This window comes from Netta rufina, assembly GCF_964035555.1.
Source record: "Netta rufina genome assembly, chromosome: 5".
In the NCBI taxonomy this organism is placed as follows: Eukaryota; Metazoa; Chordata; class Aves; order Anseriformes; family Anatidae; genus Netta; species Netta rufina.
The window spans coordinates 65,327,971-65,344,657 of NC_140128.1; the positions used below are offsets into that span (position 1 = coordinate 65,327,971).

General features: G+C 46.7%; 1 long non-coding RNA gene across 5 annotated transcripts; it reads left to right on the forward strand.

The window, feature by feature from the left end:
• The first annotated feature begins 6,897 nt into the window (after positions 1 to 6,897).
• Positions 6,898 to 14,822, forward strand: LOC311210594. 5 transcript variants are annotated; one of them, XR_014618533.1, is made up of 11 exons: positions 6,898 to 7,335; positions 8,509 to 8,676; positions 8,812 to 8,913; positions 9,605 to 9,703; positions 10,418 to 10,491; positions 10,922 to 11,067; positions 11,197 to 11,439; positions 12,135 to 12,532; positions 13,325 to 13,423; positions 13,847 to 14,123; positions 14,607 to 14,822. It is a non-coding gene; the product is annotated as an uncharacterized lncRNA (long non-coding RNA). The 5 variants fall into 5 exon arrangements; XR_014618534.1 differs by lacking the exon at positions 9,605 to 9,703; XR_014618535.1 differs by lacking the exon at positions 8,509 to 8,676.
• The last annotated feature ends 1,865 nt before the right edge of the window (positions 14,823 to 16,687 follow it).

Genomic DNA, 16,687 nt, shown 5'->3' on the forward strand with positions numbered 1-16,687 from the left:
GGGCGCATGCGCGGTGGGGCCCGGGGGCGCCCTCTGCCGCCTCCTGCTGGTGGAAAACGAGTACTGCAGGCGGCCGTGGGGCCGTGCATGCGCGTTGCTTATTACGTCGTTGTTTTTTTTGATGTGTAATTTCCTACGCTCCTAGGTTTTTCTTCATATGTAAATCACACAGAATCACAGATCTTCTAGGTTGGAAGAGACCTCAAGATCATTGAGTCCAACCTCTGACCTAACACTAAAGTTTGAGCTAATTCCCGTGGAAAATATTTCATTTACTTTCTTGGTTGTATTGTCCTTTCTATGTTCAAAGCTGAGGCATAAATACGGTAAATTTTGCTTCTAGAAACACCCCAGTTCTTTTGTCTGCACTCTGCATGCTGTAAACTAGGGATAGGCACAAAAAAACCCAAATAAATAAATAAATAAAAGAACACAGCTGCTGCTTCTCCTGCTCTCTTTCTTGTGGTTTGCCCCCTCCCCTTTCCCAGGTGATTGGGTTTGGGTGCTGGGCGGGGCCAAATGGTATAGGAGCCCCAGGCACGGCATCAGAGAGCTCCTTCTGCCTGGGCTGCTCTTTGGGGTCAGTGCTTTGTTGATGCTTCTGTTAGCTACATGCAGGGTTCTGTTGGTGGGTCAGGGTCTGGTACGATCTTTTAGAGGAAACCGATCTAGTAGTATGTGCATTTATTGCTTGAAGCTCTTTGGAGGTGATTAATTGTTATAGCACATTTATGGATAGGATGTCAATGTTATTTTGTGCGTTTGCTTTGTTGTTCTAGGTCCCTCGTGATTTTTGCAGGGTTACAGGGCAGATGCCACCAGATCTACCCCTTTTGTTGTTTTTGTTTTGTTTGTTTGATTTTTTTTTTCTTGATTTTTCTTTTTCTTTTTTGGAAGGGGGTTTGGGATTTGAGCGTCCTATTTTTGTGGGTTTGGGATTTGAGCGTCTCAATTTATTGGGTTAGGGGTTTTAGGCATAGGACTTCAGGGGTTTAGCGTGGTAAATAATTTGGGTTAGGTCTGTAGGGGTTTCGAGGATGTTTAGGGATAGGGCTTGAGGCTTTTTTGTGTAAGGGCGGGAAGGGCTAGGGTTACAGTGAGTGCTGTTAAATGTAGTTCTCGAAAACTCGGCCTCTGATTGGCCGTGCTGGCTGTCCAGGGAATTCTGGTAGGTGTAGTTTTCCGGCACCAGGCTTCCGGTAGGCCGTCTTGACTGCCCAGAGCATGCCGGGAGATGTAGTTCTGGGACTCCGAACTTCCGGGAGGCCATGTTGGGTGCCCAGAGCATGCCGGGAAATGTAGTTCTGGGACTCCGGACCTCCGGGAGGCCATGTTGAGCGCCCAGAGCATGCCTGGAAATGAAGTTCTCGGGAACTAGGGTTGGGGTTAGGGACTAGGGCTGGGGCTAGGGTTAGAGTTTAGGGTGCGGGTTGGGGTTAGGGTTAGGGCTAGTGAATGCTGGTTCTCTGTGTTTGCAGATGACGGTGAGCGTGTTTAAACTAATTCCAGTTGAAGAAGTTTCAGTTACTTACTTGGTGCCGTTATCAGTTCAACATTAAAAGCTGCAGCAAAAGCAAAAGGGGATTTTTGCTTCTAGAAACACCACAGGTCTCTTGTCTGCTCTCTGAATGTTTTTGAGATAAAACAGATTTTAAAAAACAAAGGAAAAAACAAAACAAAACACAGCTGCTTCTTTTGCTCTCTTCCTACTTTCATGTGCTTTGCCCCTCCCCTTTCCCAGGTGATTGGGTTTGGGTGCTGGGCGGGGCTAAATGCTATATGAGCCCCAGGCATGCCATCAGAGAGCTCCTTCTGCCTGGGCTGCTCTTTGGGGGCAGTGCTTTGTTTTTCCTTCTGTCCGTTGCAGGGTTGTTTAGGCAGGCTGGAGTCTATGGATTTCTGGATTTTAAGTGCTTGGAATTCACTTAGTAGAGGGATGTTTAGTAGGGGCTGCTGGCTCAGTTTGGGGCGCGGTTGTCACTGCAGTTATTTTCCTGCAGCCAATAGAGTAAAATTCCAGTTTGCCTTTTAGAGGTGCTATAAGTGGGTAAAGAGAACAGATGGAAGCGTGTGCCACGTGGGGTAGGCAAGCGGCTGAGGTACAGGAGGGGATGAGAGTATGTGATTTTTTTTCTGGGGATGAAATGGACTCAATTTTGTTGGTGTATAATCTGTTCTGCTCCTAGATTTTTCTTTCAACGTGAAGAAAAGTTTGAGCTAATTCCAGGTAGGAAAGTTCCAGTTACTTGCTGGGTCGTATTGTCCTTTTAATATTCAAAGCTGCAGCAAAAGCGTGGGGATTGTTGCTTCAAGAAACACCCCAGTTTTCTTGTCTGCCCTCTGCATGCCGTTGAGCTAAAGCAGACTAAAAAAATAAATAAATACAGGAAACACACACACACAAAACAACAATAACAAAAACAACAACAACAAAAAAAAACCACCATTGGGTGATGTGTTGTGAACGCAACGATCATTTAATCCCTTTGTTTTCCCAGGTGGTGTGGATGATACTGGTTGCACTGTTGGAGCTTGGATTTGGAGAGGAGGAACAGGTGAGCATAGTTGTATGTTGCATCAGCAGTAGTCAGCATTGTGGAGAAGGTTGGGCATCATGACCGGCAAGCTAGTGAATGCTGGTACTCTGTTTTTGCAGCTGATGATGAGCCTGGCAATTGCCTAAGATGACGATCAGTGCCTGTGCATTTCTTGAGGCGGAGGGAATTTACCATGCAGCAACCTGAGAGCTAAGTTGGGGGGCACCTGGTATTTGCATATCTGGGGTGGCTAATGGGAGCTGGGAGCCAGAGGAGCATGGTGCCTGCTGGCTGACTAGACTTGGTGCCACGGAGAGGGTGGTTCAGGCTGGGTCACGTTCAGGCTGCTTGTGGCTGGGTCACCAGGCTAATAGAAGCAGCGGGATTATTTTGTAGCGTGAGTGCGTGCGCCAGGCAGGACGGTTTCCTTCTGTTCGTCTGTCCTGTAGTGCTGCTTCTGCAGCGTCTGTTCTGTGCTTCTCGGGTCTTGATATCCTTCTAGCTTTTTACACTGGACTGACCAGACAGGGGACTTGGTAGCGGTGCTGAAGGGCCTCAGTGCTTGTTTTGTCATCGTGGCTCTGATCCGAGCACTTCTTGTCTTGCAGTCGCTGCTTGAAATGCAGTTCTGTTTCAGGTCTCGTGCATCGTATTCGGTTTGAGATGGCGTCTGTTTCCATCCTCACTCTTGCGGAAGTCATCTGGGCCGCATCAGGAGCTCTTGCTTGGAAATTGATTTCCTAAGCGTCGTCTTATGTGATTAAGGAGGTATTGGGGAGGCAAGGACAGTCCCCTGACAAGGACTGTATATCTCGAAACAAGACACCGGAACTCACGATAAGGAAGCGGCAGACGGACAGTGAAACAAATGTAAGGACTATAAATCTCAAAACTGGACGTTGGAATTCATTATAAAGACACAACAAAGGGAAGAATTAGCAACAGCCAGCTCTTGCGATTAAGAAACATGCCAACTCAGCGGATTCCTGACCAAAGGTGAAAAGTACACTGTGAGGAAGACTCAGGGTCTTCCTCCCAAAGACCCCTGCCCATGTCCCAAAGGCCCCTGCCCACAATTCTTGGGAGGCTCTACGCAGGCGCAAGGTGCCAAAAGGCTAATTAGCATGAGAAGCGAGGGAAGGTGGGGGTAGGTAATGAATATGTATAGGCGCCGGTAGAATATTGATTGATTGTATAAATTCAAGACTGCTTTCTGCTTTGGGTATGCACGATAGGTGGAGAGATCCCCCGTGCATCCAGCGCTGCAATAAAGAATATACCGCTTAAAGGAATTTCGGCTTCAATCTTTGAATCATATGGGGTTTTCAGTCCCCATCCTTCTGGTCTCTTGCCTTGAAGGCAGGCTTTTTAGGCCTCCATCACCCCAGTTCTGGCAGTGTCTTCCAGTTGCGTGTCGTGACATTTGCGTCTCTCCTTGGGTCTGGTGCAGAGCACCTGTTCTGACTTGCTGTTGCCATAGGGCTTCCCTCCGGGGCTCACTTTTTCTTGCGCCTTGTGTTGTGTGTTTTGTTTGTAGTGTTTGCGGCGTGCCTGTGTGTGTATGTGTTTGGTCTGGAGCTGTCCTGCCTGGCAGTTAGTGATGACAGCTAACGTGGCAGTGCATGGGTGTGCTAATACATTGTCCGGACTGTGTTGGCGAAGACATCTGGTCTGCCTCTGCGCACGTACTGAAGGGCAGCAGGCACAGTCATCTCTGTGGTGTTTGTCAGATGTGTGTGTGGGGGGGAGAGTTGAGCTGCTTGTGAGCAGCTGCTCGCATAGTGCTTGAACGGTGTGCTTGAGGAGGAGGTCTGTCGAATCTTGAAAGCTTACAGATATGGGGTTTTGAAAGTTTTATTTTTATTTCTATCCTGTTCCCAGTACAGTGTAAACCTTTGGAGGAACCTGTCACAGGAAAGAGCTCCTTCCGGAACTGTTCAGCGCTCCGTAGGCAGCTCGGTGACTGGCTTGGTCTACTTCTGAGGTGTGCTGAGGCAAGGGGGCTGCTGTTTTGAAATGATAATATTGTAAACGGGGTCCCTTTGTGTTGTTGAGGGATGGGTGCTAATGCTGGCAGCTGAATGATTATCTTGTGACCGTTTTCATTTGTTAAAGCTGAAACACAGTGTACAACGCGGGACTTGACCGGAGCTGCTTTTGGCAAGGTGAGCGATGAACAGATGTAGCAGGTACTTTAGGGGTGCAGTTGTCACTGCAGTTACTTAACTGCACAAAGTACAGTAAAAATCCTGTTTATATTTCAGGGGTGTTGTAGCTGGCCTAAGAGAGCAGATGGAAGCATCTGCCTCGAGGGCAGGTGAGGGAGCAGAGGTTAGGGAGCAGATGAGAGTAACTGTCCCAGCTGTGCTGTGGCTTTGGATGCTGCTTCAGCCTATGCTTTTCTTTTTGTTTCACAGGTGTGTCGCACAGGCTGAGTGGGGCCAAGCTGCACTCTGAAGAGCAGCACGGGAAGGGCGGGCTGTTTGTGAGCTGGATTGGAGCAGAACTGCCAAGTAGCACGAGGTGACTGTGAAGGGTCTTGCTTTGCAGGTGCCATGGCAGGCTCTCCACAGAAGCGGTTGAGGATTTGAGAAGAGGTTGCAGATCATCGAGGAGCGACACGTGCAGGGACGGCTTGAAAACGGTATGGCTGCTTTCTCTTCTGTTTATCAGGTGTCCCAGGCAACGTGGGCTGTGATGTTAGCCTTTAGGATCGGAACAAAGCAGGCGCTGATGGCGGTCTTCTTTGGTAGGCAAAGAGGTGCCCGAAGCCCCCTCCTGTGCAGCCTGAGCACGCCTCGCTGAGGATGAAGCCTGCTTTCCAGCAGTTCTGGAAACTGTGTTGAGGCTGAAATGCTGCGTCTGTGTTCGGGTTGGGGTTGCACCTTGGTGAGTGTAGGGATGGGTTTTAAGTGGGTGCAGCGGAGGGCCCGGCCCCAGTGTCCTGTAGTGTGTTTTGACCCATCAGCATAGCCTTTTGGTTCTCAGATAGCCTGCTGAAGTAAGTGATTTTTGCTGCGAGTGGAACGGAATTGATTTTGTTGGCGTATAATCTGTTCTGCTCCTAGATTTTTCTTTCTGCGTAAATAAAAGTTTGAGCTAATTCGAGCTGAAAAAGCTTCAGTTACTTGCTTGGTTGTGTTGTCCTTTCAATATTCAAAGCTGCAGCGAAAGCGTGGGGATTGTTGCTTCTAGAAACACCCCAGTTCTCTTGTCTGCCCTCTGCATGCTGTTGAGCTAAGCCTTATAAATAAGTAAATAAACCACAGCTGCTGCTCCTCCTCTTTCTACTTTCTTGTGCTTTGCCCCTCCCCTTTCCCAGGTGATTGGGTTTGGGTGCTGGGTGGGACCAAAAGGTATATGAGCCCCAAGTATGCCGTCAGAGAGCTCCTTCTGCCTGGGCTGCTCTTTGGGGGTAAGTGCTTTGTTTTTCCTTCAGTCAGTTGCCGGGTTCTCTAGGCAGGCTGGAGTCTATGGATTTCTGGAATTCTAAGGGCTTGGAATTCACTTCATAGAGGGATATTTAGCAGAGGTTGCTGGCTCACTTTTTTTTTGGGATGGTGGGATACGCTCCTGTGTTTGATCTGTATTTTAATCTCTAGATGAATCAACCCACTTGTGTAACTCTCCAGAGGACTAAAACCAGCTTGATGACATGCTACAAGAGGCTTGACCGCGTTGGTGCAGTATTACCAAGAGACTGAGCAGGGTCACCTTTTTCATCTGCAGAGGGTATGTCTGTCATTACCCCTGCCGGGGCTGCTATGCATTCATGGCCTTGTGGCATTTGTGGACTTCAGTTTGTTTGTTTGTTTGTTTGTTTTTATTTGTCTGGCTCTGGTCTCTGTGTTTGAGTCCTCTGCATGTGCGGCACTGTTTGCGTATCCATTGTGGATGTGACCTTCTCTCTTTGTTTCTTGTAGCTCAGGGCGTAGGCACGGAAGCTTGAACGAAGCATGAGGGTGAGTGGACAGCAGTGGGGGCCCCGAGTTGGTCGGTGGACTGTGTGAGTCTGCTTCAGCTGTCGGGCCGGCTTTGCAAGTGCCTTGCGACAGCAGAGTACGTCTCCTGCCACGTTTCTGACACGTGCCAGACGTCAGCGGTTCCAGGGTTCCAGTTCCTGAAATGCTGGAGATGCTCGGAGCACGAGAGGAGCTGGGGCGGCTTCGGGGGGCTGGGGGAGAGGGGACAGGGGAGAGGGGGGCGGCTGTGGCGGCGGGGGGGGGCAGAGAGGGCAGCAGGAGGAGGTGCCGTTGCGTGCGTGTGGCCGACGCCCCTCTGGGTTGGCTGGACTGCTCCGTCCCGAGGCATGCTGGGAGCTGTAGTTCTGCGCTGCCGGGCGGCCACGTGGGCTCCGGGCTGCGCGGCCGGGCCGGGGCCGGGGCCGGGGCCGGGGCCGGGGCCGGGCCGTGCGCGCCGGGGGGCGCAGGTTGCCGCTGGCGGCGAGCGCGGTTGCCGGCGGTGAGGCGAGCGAGAGCCTCCGGGGGTGCCTCCTCGGACCGTCGGGCCGGGAGGGGCGGGGGGTGTTGAGGCCGGGCACGGGTCCTCGCTGCGCTTGATCGTTGGGCTGCGCCGCGCCGCGCCTCGGAGGCTTTCCTCTCCCTGCGTCCTGACAGCCGGCTCTCTCCTTGTGCTGCGGTTCACCGGGGCAGAAGCAGCTCCCCGCCGCTAGGACCCCTGCGGGGTTTGTTGCCGAGCGAAGGTGGCGCACCGGGTAAAGCGAGGAAAGCCGCAGCTGGCGTGCTGCGGTCGCAGGGTTCTCAGGAGAGAGAGCAGCCCGTCCGTCCCGACTGTCCAGGTAAGTCGCAGCGACCTCGGGGTGGAATCAAGGCGTGCTCGTAAGCTTCCTGCAGCCCCGGCTCAAAGGCTTCATTGAATTTGCGGAAGCGCGAGCTGCTCGGCGCTGGGAAGCGCAAAGGGAAGGAAGGCACGTAGTGCCTGCCGAGTCGTAGTAGCCTCTTAGACCTAGAATGAATTGGCCTGTCAGGCTCTGTCTGTTGCTCAGTCTTTGGTACGAGAGGCTAAACTTTGTCCCGCCTCAGCTTTCGGAGTTGTCCTAGGAATAGACTGGTGCTTGCGGGGCTTTCCAGGACGCTGGTTGCGGTCAGTGAGGACAGACGTGAGAGGCAATTTCTGTCTGTCTGTCTGTCTATTGGTTATGTCCCAAGAGTTTTGCTTGAACTGTGTGCAATAAAGGAGGCCTTGGGCCTGTACTGAGCAGCGAGAGAGAGCAAAACTCTGCGTAAGCACTGGCCGTGGCAACGTTGCTTGGGAGTTGAGCGGCTGGGGGTCTTTCCAGAGGTGGGGGGTCTTCCCAGCGGAGCTCGGTACGCAGGCAGAAACGTGACCTTCGAGGTCTTTGTTTGTCTTGCGCTGCAGCTGTGGTATTTGACCCATAACTGTATGGAGTTGCTGAATTCTAGAGGGGATGATAGAGACGTCCCTGGTTCAGCCTTTTTTTTGCCGCAGTCCTTGCAGAAGTTCTGGAAAAATGAGTAGTATCCTTCTCTTTAAGTTCACCTTTTAAAGAGTTCTTCCTGCAGACTCCTGTCTCCGTGGTTTAGGTACGTGATTTGTGTGAAACAGAGCCAGACTTTCCTGTTAACGAGCGCCCTGACTGAAATTCCCTGTTGTTGGAGAACAAGAACCATCAGTGGTGCTTGGCAGTTTAAAACCTCTTGGCTTACGCAAAGGCTAACTTGCCAAAGCGAATGGGAAGTAGCCTAAAGTTCAGTAAATGCGCTGAATAGAAAAGGCCGTCTTCTTGACGGGAAAAGAGCTTTGCAGAACGTGAGCTTTGTTTCCCGTAGGGCTCCCTGCTTGCCCACCTGTTCAGCGATTACTGCAGGCTTTGACTGGTCCCCTCAGGCCCAATATCGCACACGTGCTGTGCTGCAGACGGTGCCTTAGCTTCCTTGCCGTCTCGTGCTGCGTTACTTGTACCTGCAGAAAACTTACTTCAGTGTCACAGAAACCCCGTGGGAAGCGTTCCCGACTCACGCTGGTAGGACCATCCCGTCGTGGCTGGTAAAATCCAGGAGCAGGATGATGCTTGGAAGAACGTCACCTATGGAGGAGAAAACAACAGTCTCCTTCCTGTTAGGCAACAGGTTTCCAAGACTGGTTTCCCCACCCCCCTGTGCGTTTTGAAGGAGGCAGTCCCTAAGCTGATGCAATCCAACTATCCAACTGCATCTAAGATGCTGGTTGTTACTTCCATAAGCTATAAAGGAACTTAATGTGTTCTGTGGTTTTTGTTTTTTTTTTTTTTTAGGTCGAGGCTTGTGTGCGTGAGTTTGGCTTGTCGCGATGGCCGGTGTAGATGATCGCTCACGTGCCCCAAAGCTCCTTGTGCTGATGCTGGATCTGCCCCACGGTAAAGGACCGCATGCTGTGTGTTCAGCTTTTCTTCCTTACCGTGTCATCCGTATGTATGTATGTATTTACTTCTCTGAAGGAAAGGGTGGATTTTTTCGTGGGTCCCTCTGTGCGCGTCTCGAACCAGGCTGCAGTAAATACGCGTAAGCGAGTAGGCTGCTGCAGCGCGTCCTGGACAGTATCAGGGTGCTACTCTGCTAGCAGTGGAGAGCTGGGTGAAGGTGCCCAGGGTAAGGGCTTGTTCTGCCTCAAGTTGAACAGAAAGTTTCAGGAGTTGAGCATCCCAGGGGATGTTTGTAGGACTGCTGTTAGACGATAAAGGTTCAGATGGCTGTCGACGAAGGGGATTTTGTTGGTTCTTTCTCGATAGCTGTTCCTGCCAAAGATCGCGTCGGTCACAAAAGGTAGTAGTAACCTTGCGGTTTCTATGTTCTGTAGCGTTTGTACTAAAATACACTGGCAGATGAATAAATGAGCAGGTACAAATACACGTGACTCTATAGCTGAGACTAAATAATGTGCAGTTTCTTCTGTGTTTTATCTTTCAAAGCACGTTGTTGCTGAGCGCCTGAGCTTTTTGCTCGCATTACCGAGGAAAGGGAATGGCAGTGCTTCTTCCCCCCTCATCTCTCTTTTTTTTTTTTTTTTTTTTTCCTCCCCCCCCCTCTCCTCTTCTTCCTCAATGACAGGGACTCGAAATGTTTTCCTTGGATGTCCACGTGAAAAACGAAATAAATAAATAAATGCTGATGGTGAAGACACTGACAGAATTGGGTGACATTTTCAAGGTAGAGGAGGGGCGAAGAATGTGGAAATTCCTGGTACATTAGTGGTGCTCTGTTAACAAAACTGACGTATACGCCACTTGCTGTTCCTAGTTTTTTGGTTTGGTTTTCCTTTCAGTAGTCTCCCCGAAGGCTTTTGCGGACACACGGTGTATCTTTTCTGTTCTTCCAGTATTCGTTTGTCAGGAAAGACGACCATGCAATCCGAGGGCTGTGGACAACCATCTACCAGGTGGTTGTTGCAGCCTCCATCGGTCATGTTATTTGTGCTTTTAGCTCGCCCTCTCCTATATCTTGAGTTGAATTTTTTTTTTTTTTTTTGGCAACGCTATGTTTGCAGTGATAGCATTGCTGCCGAGGTATTTTTTGACTAAAAATGATCTTAACTGTAGTAGTGAATTCACAGAGTGTGGCTTTGTGTAACGACTCCCGCGATCACAACTTTTTTTTTTTTTTTTTCCTTTGTCACAGATAGGAGGAAAGCTCTTTCCAGAGAGATGGAAAGAAAGTTGTTTCAGAATACGTTCAGAATGTCTGAAGTTGTTTCGGAATTTTTTTTTTTTTTTTTTTTTTTAGTAGTTAACAGTAGTACAGCCCACAGAGCAATTTCTTTGTGCGTGAGAACTCGCGGGTTAACTGAAAGTTACTTGTTTTATTATAAAACTAGGATTTGAAGCCACGGGCATTCAGAAATGCATATGATATGTCTTGTCACAGTCTTCTAGATCAGCTAACCGGAATGAGAACCAATCTTCTGAAAACACACAGGGATATCGTGGGGCAGGATGAAGGTAAATGGACACAATTATTTATTAATATTCTGGTACAGCTATTTAATTCACCTAAGTAGTGTTTCTGTCCTCGGTGTGGGAGAGGAAGTAGACTTTGCATCGTTTCTTGGGTCAGTCGTCCTTCCCTAGATTCTGAAGGAAAAGAATGAAATTTCTGCCTTCTGTCACAAAACATGTTGTGCGTGCTTGGAATTTGAAAATTAAGTTTCATGGGTGAGCTTTCCTGTGCAACAGGATGCAGTAGATGTTCTTATAGTGATGGTGAAAGGAAAGAGGGGCTTTATTTGCCTTTTGCTTTTCCTTTGTTTTGTAGAGGGAGGAAATAGTGATTTCTAGTTCTTAAATGCTAACACTGGAAATGGAAGCATGCGAGGCTTGTATTTCCTTAGTCTTAAGGTAGACTAAATTTAGATACCTTGTTCTGCTGCAGACTGCCTTCACGGCGTTCCTGTTGCTCAAAGGGGAAATCATCAGGAGTAGTTGAAAATGATGCCTTCACCCCTTCGGGAGATTGATCCAGATCAACCAAAAAGGCTTCTTCATACACTTGGCAGTCTGTTCAAACAGGATGAGAAGGTAGGAGAAGTCTTGCTATCTGCTGTATCATTATTTGAAAAGTAACTGAATTGTAACACGGAGGCAAATACTCTGGTAGTGAATTGACGAAGCAATTGTATTTTACTTATATTAAAAAAAAAAAAAAAGTCTTTTCAGGGTATGATGATAGATGAAGCAGATAAATTTGTTGCTGGGCCTCAGAATTAAGATCAAGCGTCCTGGAGAGCCCAATACTCCAGCATCACTAAAGAGAGAAGGCGTAGCATGTCGCCGCTATTGCGACGGCCACAATCACTGTTGTGACAAACCATGTTGGTGGGAAAGGGCCACCCTGTGCTGCTGGATCTCCGTCACCATATCTGAACCTCAAAGGCATGCCAACAAATAAAGGTATGTTGGAGTTGTTGTAGTACAGGAACTTGTGTGGTCATAAATGGACATAGTGTGCAGAAAAAAAAAAAAAAAGGTCTCCGTGCTTTCTGTGTTAATTCAAAAGGACACGTAAGTTTTAGAGTTAATTGGGACTGAATTTCTTTGGTTGGCTTAGACAAACAGGCTGTTGCTATAGGTAACGAAGTCCTGAATGAGCAATAATTTTGAACTGTTTCTAAAAAGTGCTGAAACCTTTCACCACGATGGTTTGGCGGTAGCAAGGATTTCATTTCAGCTTTTAATTCTCATTTGTGTATTCTGTAGTGGGGAAGGGAGAAGTGGGGAAGGAAAGTGTGTTTAAAAAAAAAAAAAAATTAAAATTTCTCACAAATAGTAATTTACCCACCTGTTGCAGCAGAGTCGAAAGAAAAATTTGCTGGAACTGGGGGAAGGAGGGGAAACTTTAGTTTACTTTAGTCACTGAAATGGGAATACAGCAAATAACTTAACGACAGTCATATGAGACGGTAGCAGCCCAAAAGGAGGTATTCCTGTGGTTGCGTCAAAGGGTGAATAAAACTACTGAAGTGATCTGACAGTGCTGAGTAACTCTCTACACAGTACTTTCAACAAGAAGGGATGCAGAATAATGTCCTTCTGTGTTTTTTGATCCTGCAGTTATATGCACTACTAAGCTCCTTCTTAATTTTCAGACACTGGTATCAGTACTGTCCAAGATGGTAATGGAGAGAAGAAAGCAGAAAACTGTCAGTTGCTGGAAAAGCAAATTGATGGCTTGTCTGTGCAAATGGCTTCTTCGGTTCCAGCTGTTAAGGGAGAGGATGAAATGTCACCTGGTGACTTAGACTCTCTACATGATGAGTTCAATTGCTTAAATGATGCGAAGATGGCTTGGATCATAAGCCTGGTACCAATGCACTTGTTCGAGGGCCTCTAAATTACAGCGTGGCTGGAGATGACCAAAAACGAGTGATGGAGTCTACTTCTGAATCTGTGCCAAATTGATTTAAAATAACACCTACAATGTTGGAGGGAAGCGATGCTGGTATTAAAATCAGAGTGGTGAAAGAGGTTCGCAAACGTGGAAGAAGTAAGTTCTTTATTAGTGTATTAAAAATAGGCTAGGGGTACAGAAGACTTTTTCTTGAAATGAGGATCTATTTTGAAAATAAAACCTCAGATTTGGAATGATTTTTGATTACTCGTGTACAAGTAGTGGAAGAACAAGAAAGTAAGTACATGTATTCACAGTCCAACTTTATATCCTCACCGTCCTTACTGCAGCACTCTTAAGCAGGCTTAATCACAGCACCATTCGTGTTTTCATAGTTGGTTCAGAGAAGAAAACACAGAAACCAATGAAAAAATACTGTTGTTTCACATCTAAGGTGTCCGGTTCATTCTTTTGCGCTACTTTTTTTTTTTTTTTTTGTTAAACTTTATACGAGACAATCGTGCTCGTGCTCCACATAGATCGGTCATCTTGTAAAGAGTAGTTATCTTAAACCTCTGCTTTCAAAAATGACAGCTCTAGGTTGAAACATGGCTTGGTATCCCTTTGTTTCTATTAACTGCTGATCATGGCAGCGTGTTCGTGGAGATACAAGGCTTCTCTGCTGATTAAACCTAGTCTGCATTTTCCAAGGGCAGGTGTTTCTAGATACTGCTCTTTTAAGAGAACAAAATTCAGCGTTACATTTGAATATCAGCTAATCGATATCACTTCAAATTATTGGTATGCTGGCTTTTTTTTCTTATGTGCATTACTGTATGCAGAAATGGGAAACTCTAGGCTGTGTTGTTTTTCCTTTGGCTGTTGAGATTTACTGAAAATGCATTTACAAGATCTGTTTCTAATATCTGTTTGGATCTCTTCTTTAAGATCGTGAAAAAAATCTTCTCTCTTCTTGAGGAGGTACGTACAAGGACGGATGGAAACTCAGAAGTATTTCATTGAATTTGCTGTAAGGGAAGGAGCAAGGTTTGTATAGATACGAATGATTCAGAGTTAAACGCTAACGTTGTTCATGATAGCAAATCTCAATCTTTTCCAAAACAAGTGTTTTGTTTTGACATGCTGAAATTATTACAGTTTCAGCGGTCAAACTGCCGTTGTATTTTCTGAAGTAAATGGTCGTTACCTAGAGCTGAAGTGTGAAATAGAAAGATATGGGTGGTTATGGAAGAAAGACCCAGAATTTGCGTGGGTTGGGGAAAGGTGGTTGTATCAAATTAAATTTGCCATTCTGATGTCAGAAATGAGGGAAGCTCTTCCATGCTGGAAACAGAGAGCCTCTGCTAATACTGTTTGTCGTGGCAAAATAATACTGAGTTATTTAACTGTTGTTTTTGGAAGAAGAAATGAAATTACTTCCCTAGGTTTAAAAATCGTGTCTTAATACAGCACTTAGAGAGAACGCTAGAGGAGCTAGAGTTCAACAGCCTACCCAACAGAGTTAATCAGGTGAACGGTAGATAATAGTGTACCAGCCAGAGGAATACGGACCAGGAATGAGTTTGCTGTGCCGCAGAAGAGTGGAAGAGGACGTAGCTGTTGCCCTCGCCATCCTGGCGGTCAAGTGATCTTACTGTCAGAGTCTGAGAAGAAGCAGCAGAGCTTTAACTTTACGAACCTCTATCGGCAGAAGCTGGGCTGTAACCTTAAGGACGTGCTATGAAAGGTGTGGCTTTTTTCCTGTGGAGGGTGCTCTTTGCTCAACAGGCTGAAAAAAATAACCATTGCTGCCCCTCCTGCAGGTGGTGAGAATTTACTCACTTGAATACTGTCATTAGCCGTTTTACGTGCAATAGGCAGTGGATCGCACTAAAATGGGGCACTGTCAAATGCACACGGTGTCTGCATTGTGGAGAGATCCCATCTGTTTTGTGCCCCCCCCCCCCCCCCCCCCAATAAAAAAACAAACAAACAAACAAAAAAAACTCCCAGAAACACCTGCACTGGTAATATTGCATGTTGCCAGCACAGAGACGAGGGTCTTGTTCCCGAGAACTGCTAGCCATGCCTTTAAACTTGAGATTCAGCGTAGATCGAGAGTAAAGAAACTGCTGTTGTGTTAATGAAAGCTAAAGACAGCCCTGTGACTGTTACCACTTGGTGGTTACTAAACAATCTACCTCAGACTCTCTTCTGTTTTTATCTGCAGACATTATGAAAGCGCACCTGAGGCTTCCCAGGTCCCTGACTTCAGTTCTCTTTCATCCCGTGAGCAGGACGGAGATTCTTCAGGTGGCCTTGCCTTGGCACACGCTGTGCTTTGGAAGCACTAAAAAGAAATGCTTTTAAAAGTGTGCATTTATTTTAATGTTCATACAAAAGAGACTGGTTTTGAACAGTGTTGTTACCGGATCACTAATTTGATATTTTAACTGTATACAGTTTTTTGAACATAGGTGTGTGTGTGTGTGTGTATATGTGTATATATATATATATATATATATGTATATATAAAACGGTTTATTTTTTATATATATATATATATATATATATAAAAAAAACCGTTTTATTAATTCTCATTAAGTGCTGATCTGAGGAGTCTGTAATGGGCAGCGCTGAATTCCTCGAATTGTCTGTCACCAACAGACCGCTAATATTTTTTGTGAAACCAGTCTGCATATCCTGAAACCCCACTTCTGGTAATAGCTGCGGAATGTGTTTGTTACTTACCTCCCGGTAGCACGTACCCTGGAGCACCTGCCTCATCAGTCAGCTCAGCCTGTACAGGGTGTACATTTTTGCTCCAAGGCTAAAGTGTTAAAGACACCAAGTTCCAGCTTGCCAAATCCTTGGTTACCCGAGTTAATATCCTCCCTTCCGTTCCTCTTACTCTTTTGTTCAAAGGTAATGTTGTGAATCACAGAAAATGCAACGAAGACTGGAGCACCTGCACGTAATTAATATTTTCCTTTTAAACGGTAATGTGCCAGTAGTAAGTGGCTCTTCAGATAATTTTATTTTCGGTTGTTCTCATTTAAAAACAGTCTCCTGCTCCTTTAACAGCTTTCTTTTAAAAGACAAGTTGAAGTTGTGCTGGCGTTAACAAGCTCTTCACAAGGTACTGGGGCTGTCCTGAGGATTCCACTTGACCAGCCAGCAGAAGAGGCAGGGAAACATACTTACGTTGATGGCCTGAACTTCTCTTCCTCTTACTCTTTTTAGTACTAGCCAGCGTGTGTGAGACATCTTTTCCTTCTCCTGTGAAGCAGGGGGCTGGTCTTTCTGGAAGAGGTTGTTTGACCATTGGAATTACACCAGTGAGATTCAAGAAGGAAATTAAATCCAAAAGCAGCAGCGTATCTTTATTACTACGTTAAGTGAGAAAGTGACACGTGGAACGAACTCGTTATAAACAATTCTGAACTCTTTTTCTTATCGGGAACGTACTTATCTGTACCGTTGAACGTACTGGGGGGGGAAAAAAAACAAAACAAAAAAACAAAACAAAAAAACCAAACCACAGTAGTACCTTGGAATACATAGGGCGATTCATCCCTTCAGGATCATTACACGGCAGCTGTATGTCACCACAATACGCCTCTTTTGCTTAATGGTGGACTTCTAAGAGGGAATTTACTTGGGTCAGGTATACTGTGTGTATGTGGTTTTATGCGTGTAGAACTGCCTGTACTACGCTATCTCTTAAATAGGTGGTGGTAAGAGGAGACAGCTTTCTTCTAGTAGATTCTTACTTAAGTTTCTTTAGTGATTCCGGGGGCACTCACTTGACCGCGATGTGCCTGAGCAGGGCCTGTGACCTGGTTAGCATCTAAACCTCCTCCTCTGATGTGGTACAGCTGTCTGCTAAATTAGTTACAGAAAGATGGTGACTTTAACTCAGACAGTTCTCTCTTACCTCGCTATTGTTTTATCTGGATAATTTGAATTTGGATTAGAGCGGCGGAGGGAAAAGATGCCTTACGCTGAAACGGACGCGAGTCTGTGAGAAGAAAGCCAGGCGTCCTTGGAGACTGTGCCAATGAAAAGGCGAAGAAAAAATGAGTGGAATAAATCTCAGTGCACGTAGTCCTGCATCCCGAAGGGAGCACAGAAGGAAGGTTGCTTGCTTAGAAGAGCAGTGGATGCTTCGTGCCCGCCTTAAAGAGAATATTAACAGAGAGAATTCGTTGTAAGACAAGCTGCCCCGCGGGGTGTGGGTAGCAAACACGTTGGAAAAAATACAGCCACAAGCTCCGAATGGCACAGTAGGCGAGCTGTGATCCGCCCGAC